Source organism: Peromyscus maniculatus, chromosome 21, assembly GCF_049852395.1.
Source record: "Peromyscus maniculatus bairdii isolate BWxNUB_F1_BW_parent chromosome 21, HU_Pman_BW_mat_3.1, whole genome shotgun sequence".
Classification (NCBI taxonomy): Eukaryota; Metazoa; Chordata; class Mammalia; order Rodentia; family Cricetidae; genus Peromyscus; species Peromyscus maniculatus.
The window spans coordinates 45,956,934-45,962,899 of NC_134872.1; the positions used below are offsets into that span (position 1 = coordinate 45,956,934).

Here is a 5,966-nt window from a genome sequence, read left to right on the forward strand (position 1 = left end):
AAATAAATAAATAAATAAATAAAGTATTTATTTTAAAAAATACTTATTCCAGGGACTGGAGAGCTGGCTCAGTAGTTAGGAACATGTATTGTGTTTGCAGAGGACCTTCAGACGTGTGTAACTCCACACCAATTGGGTGTCCCAGGGCACTAAACTGTTCACCCTGCTTTCTTGTCTCCCTAGAGAATTGGGGGGAGGGGCCAATTTCCAAATTGAGACATTATAACATTCAAAATACCCAGTTTTCAACAAAAAAAAAATATGAAGTATGCAAAGAAATAAGAAAGTATGATTCATAAGTTGGGGCAAAAAAGGGATGAAAAGAAATCATCCCTAGAGAATCCCAGATACTGAGAGCTTAGATGAACTATTTCAAATATACCCAAATTATAAACAAATCCCTGTATATAGCATGAAAAGAAACTATGAGACTAGAGAAATAGTAATAAATGCAAACAGAAATATATATATGTATATATATATATATACACATACATACATGTGTGCACGCAATAGACACACACACAATGAAGATATAGAAATTATTTTAAAGGAACCACTCTGCAGTTTAGATGTGTTCTTACAAATTTCACTCTGAGTGAAAAAAAGATAAAAATTGACTGTGAAGATAAGCCAACTGAGATTCCCTATACTGAAGAAGAGAATGAAAATAAAATGAGGAAAACTGAGCAGAGCCTGATAGACCTGTGAAGCTTGTCTAGACAAACATGCACAAGGAAAATCCCAGAAGGAAAGAAAGAGAGAAAGGGGTCAAAGCAATATTCAAAGGAGTAGCTCCAAGCTTCCCAAATTTGATGCAAGACATGAATCCATACTCAAAGGAACAATAAATAAATAATAAACTCAAAGATATCTATGCCAAGATTTACCATACACAAATGGTTGAAGCCCAAAGACAATCTTGAGAGGGGCAAGCCAGGAGAGAGCTGTCCTGTACCAGGGGTCTCCCACAAGATGAAGACTGGATTTCTCACTCAGCGCCATGCAGACCGAAGCACAGTGAGTTCACATATTCAAGATGCTCACTGGGGGGGGGGGGCAGCTAACCAAGAATTATGTATCTTGTAAAACTGTCCTTAAAATACGAGGGAAAAATTAAAATATTCCCAGGTTTAAGATAACAAGATAAAATAATTTGTCATAATAATTCTCTGTGAGGAACACTGCTGAAAGGAGCCGTCCAGTTTGATGTTAAAGCACAAGATGGTAACAGAAATCAAAACAAACACATAGGCAAAGGTAACTATAATGGTAGACACAAATACCGTTCTTTGTTCATAACTCCCCTGTTTTTGATGGATTAGAGACAACTTCATAAAGTTAATAATTATGAATCTATGTTGATGGGTGCACAATGAGCAGGAAAGTGTTTTGTGGTACTGTCATGGGGAGATGGAGTCATACGGATCATGGTTTGTGCTAACATGATGCTCATTATGATTAGGTTGTTATAAATTAAGATGCCACTTGTATTCTTCAGGGCAAACAAAAAGAAAATAGCATTAAAATACACTTTTAAAGAGAAAAATAGGACAAAAAAGAGGAAAATGACTAAAGGCTTTCCTCATTATGAAAAGATTAAGCCAGGTCTACTCTAGAATATTCAAAATATTCTAAAATTCAATGACAAAAACGCAATCATTTTTTTAATGTGAAAAATACCAAAATAGCCACCCTTGAAAGAAAAAAAAAGATAATCATAGATGTCTCTAATAAACACATGGAAAAAATGTTCAAAGTCTTTAATCATCAAAGAGGCACAAATCAACCATAACAAGAGGCCATTTCACACACATTTGGATAGCTATCATTAAAAAGAAGAAAAGAAAGGTCAACAGGGATTTGGTAATGCTGGAAGCTTTAGACGGGCCTGGGAGGGATGTCAAAATGGGACAAGCAGTATGGAAAACATTTGGACAGGTCCTCAAGTTAAAGATGGAATTACCACTCCCAGGTTTGTGTCTGTAGTGACGTAAGTGAGAATGTCTCTCAAAGTTCAGGCGTTTGAAGACTTGGTGCTGTGTGTAGAGGTTTAGGAAGGATGTGCGATTTTGCTGGAGGAAGCTTGCTGGGGTGGACTTTGAGAGTTAAAACCTGGAGCAGCTTCCGGTTCACGTTTCCTGCTTGGTGCTTTCGGCTTGAAGACCAGAGCTCTCAGCTTCCCGCTTCCGCCTCCATGCTTGCTGCCTGCTGCCTCCTTCCGTGTTTACCCTGTCACGATGGACTCGTCACTCTGGAACTGTAAGGCCAAATAAACTATGTTTTCTATAAGTTGCCTTGGTTATGGTGTTTATTACAGCAACCGAAGACTAACCAATACAATATTCAGAAGAACTGAAACTACATCTAAACAAAAATACCTCTACATAAGCCCATAGCAAAATTATTCATGCATGTCAAGAAAACAAAAAACTCAAGGGCTCATGAAGTGATGCATAGATAAATAGATATTGCTTAGTCTTGGAATGAACACCGCATCCCTACTGGCATGGTAGGGATGAATCTGTGACACATGCTGGGGAAAGAAGCCAGCAGCAAAAGAATTACCTGGACATGTACACACACACACACACACACACACACACACACACACACACACACACACACACACAAAAGGTTTCAAACATAAAACTATTTAGAAGTTGAGCGGAAAGGAGACTGGATACCTGATGTGAATAGGGTTTCATTTGAGGATGATGGAAAATTCTGGAACCAGTGCTGAGGATAGAACAGTCTGTGAAGGTTGAAAAGCCTCTGCATTTTATGTGAGTTATTAAAAAAAAAAAGGAAGGAAGGAAGGAAGGAAGGAAGGAAGGAAGGAAGAAAGAAAGAAAGAAAGAAAGAAAGAAAGAAAGAAAGAAAGAAAGAAAGAAAGAAAGAAAGAAAGAGGCTCAGATGCAATGGTGCATTTGAACATTTGTGGACACAGTCTTTCCAAAACCAGAAAAGAGCACAAGTATAAGCTTATGAGTGTCCTCTAACTGTGGTCTCAAATACTTCCCATTGGCCAAAGACACACACCTCTACTCAGCGGCCAGCTCCCATTGGCTGGAAAAGGGGTCTCCCAGGCACCACAGCAGGGGCAGGAGGAAGTGGGAGCTGACCATGCCTCCAGTTAGAGGCAGGCTTGTTCGGGCACGTCTGTCTAGAGAGAACGGCCTGTGGTTAGCTCTGGTCAGTGCGAGCACGGGGAGAGCCTGTCTTGCAGCAGCGTCCCCAGCTTCAGAGTGACCTCAGGGAGCGTGCCTTCGTGAATGCATTTTTTCCTCGGCAGAATGGGAGTGGGGACCCCTGGGGTCACTCGTGTCCGTGACTGAGAGACTTTCAAGGGGCCTGCGCCTTCTGGAGCCACTCCAGACAGCCGCGTGTTTGGGCGGCTTCCACTCCTTTTGTGGTCCCCACGTGTCAGCTTTCTGGCGGGCAGATGTTTGTTTCCTAGGGCCCAGGAAGGACTGACTCCAAGTCTCTGCAACATTCTAGAGGTCCAGAGTGGACAGGGAGTAAGAGGCCTCTGATTGGAGGAGCCGCTCTGATGGGCGTGGCCGAGGGTTTGGCTAACGGCCGGAGGAGAGCAGTTGGCAGTTATTTTGCGGGAGACTTTTCTCAGGGATGAAGGCAAGCTGGCCTCTAGCTGATCAGCTGGTTGGTGAGGAGGACTCTGCAGGAAGATAGGGACCATTGTCAAGATGGAAGGACGCCCACAAGGTCCAGGTTGAGACCCGGAGGCCCCGAGCGAGCGAGCGAGCGAGCATCCCGTGTGCTTAGCGGTGGTTACCAGGAAGTGACTCTGGCCCACGGTCTGTGGGACTGGACTTAGATGCTGGAGCAGCTCCCTGGCAGATCTCCACTATGCTTCTCCTTTGTCTTTGCAGTTCTTCTGTCCTACCCAGAAAGGCACCCTCCTATTCGTGGAGAGCTGTAACCAGATGGCCTGGACCCTCTCCAGACCTGCCACCTCTTCAATGTGGGCAAGTGCTTCCCCCCTCAGCCCCCTTAGCTGGTCCCGTCCTCCCGGGGTGGGTGGGTGGGTGAGGTAGGCAGGAGAGCTGTGGAGTCAGCTGCGGGCTTCCCTGGAAGCGCGGGGTCAGGAAGAGCATGTCTGCTTGCCTGAGCAGTGTGAGGGTGGTGGTGATGTTTGTGGGACACGCACTTCCAGTGACTTGACGTTTGCTCTGCTTTCCCATGTGTTATCTCATGGATTTCTCTTTCACAGACAGAAAGTTTGTGCTCATCACCACCAGCCGAGCTGTAACAAAGAGCATGGAGGCAGTCCCTGGATCCTCGGTGCCACTTTCTAGGAACCGAGAGGCCAACCTCAAGGGATCCCTCACCTCTGAGCTGAGCTGATGTTTTCACAGCTTGGCGGAGCCCCAGCTATCCCAAAGAAGATCTGTTAGGATGATTATCACTTTGATTCTTCCCATCTTCCCTCATTCCTCACCCCAGTCCTCTGCCGTAGTAAGAGGAAAGACAGCTCAGCCCTCAGAGGCTGTGTTCTTTCGGAGGACTACCGGCGCCTTAGCTCTCCCGGCTGCCGTGAGAAGGCAGCTGCCGCTGGCCTGGCGGGAATTCTGCCCCTGGCTCTGTCCAGAGTTCAGCTTTGTCACGGAGGTTTTCCCACTTACCATCAACATTGAAACTTTCGTCTTCGCCTGGGCCTAGTCTCCCTGTTTTGTGCACTATTCTGTTGCTCCAAACTGCTCTCCCTGTGAAGAAGGCCTATGGGATGCAGGAAGCCTGGCCAGCCACCCAGGCCCGTATAAAGGCCCTCATACCACAGGGTGGAGGAGAGAGACTTAATAAAGGCATTAAGATGCTTCACTGTTCTGACTTGGCTGGTGCACTCACCGAGAAGAATTTCATTTCTATTTCTACACTAACTGGGCCAAGGGGGTGTCCCTGGCCCATCCAAGTCCCTTTGAATGAGCCTTGTGTTAGTAAGGAAGGATGTGATCCTGGCTGGCTCACTGGACATCTGGCCTGGTTTTCTCTGCACATTTAATTTGTGGTAGGGAAGACCCAATGAAACATTTTTCCCCCAGAGTGTCAGATGGTTGGGAAGGATGTGGGAGGGGAGAGGCAGTGATTCATGTGGAAGTCCTGTAATCTTACGAGTTATATATATAAAACTTGGTTCTTGTAGCCATTGAGAGAGATGTACTAGGGAACAGACTCCTAGTGGGAAGGTGGTGGTGGCCGATTATGGATGCTGTGAAGAGGAAGTTGGTGTCAAGCAAGTCCTCCAAATCTTCACTTGACAGAGTAGGACATGGATGGGCTAGGGGCTCATCCCCAACATAAGCCTGAAGACCTGAGTTCGGATCCCCAGGACCCATATAAAAAGCTGGGCCTGGGAGGCCTGGGGAGGTGGTTCAGGGTGGCAAGCCAATGGGAGGACCAGAGTTCACATCCCTGGATGTCACATAAAGCAGGGTATCCTGGAAGCTCATGGACCGGTCAGTCTGGGGGGAGCAGCAATGAGACTGTCTCGATGGGGGAAGATGAGGACCATCAAGGGTGGTTGTCCTTAGACTGCCATGTGTGCAGTGGCACACATGTGCCCACACTCAAACCACACACTGTACACACATTATCGTAAGCTAACCTAAAGACGGCCATGGAGGCATGCATCTGTAATCCAAGCACTGGGGAGATGGAGACAGGAGGCTCCCTGGTACTCACTAGCCAGCTAGCCTTGATAACCCGGTAAGCTCTAGCTAGATTCAGTGAGAGGCCCTGTCTCAATAAGGTGGGACAATTTTTAATGAAGGGATGAAAGTAAGACACCTGCTGTTGACTTCTGGCTTCTACACGTGTGCACACATAGTCATGTTTTCATATGCATACACAAGAGCACGTGATACACACGTGTTACAAGAACATCAAACATCCACTTCCCGAGCCTCGGAACTGCCCAGTGGCTTTCCTCTCTCCCGTTATGTCAC

General features: G+C 46.0%; 2 long non-coding RNA genes across 2 annotated transcripts; one reads left to right on the forward strand and one right to left on the reverse strand.

The window, feature by feature from the left end:
• Positions 1-1,747: 1,747 nt before the first annotated feature.
• LOC143269937 (uncharacterized) lies at positions 1,748-3,618 on the reverse strand. The gene is made up of 2 exons (XR_013046747.1): positions 3,043-3,618; positions 1,748-2,260 (listed from the first exon to the last, which is right to left on the reverse strand). It is a non-coding gene; the product is annotated as an uncharacterized LOC143269937 (long non-coding RNA).
• LOC143269936 (uncharacterized) lies at positions 3,060-4,839 on the forward strand. Its single transcript, XR_013046746.1, has 2 exons — positions 3,060-3,993; positions 4,239-4,839. It is a non-coding gene; the product is annotated as an uncharacterized LOC143269936 (long non-coding RNA).
• Positions 4,840-5,966: the final 1,127 nt, after the last annotated feature.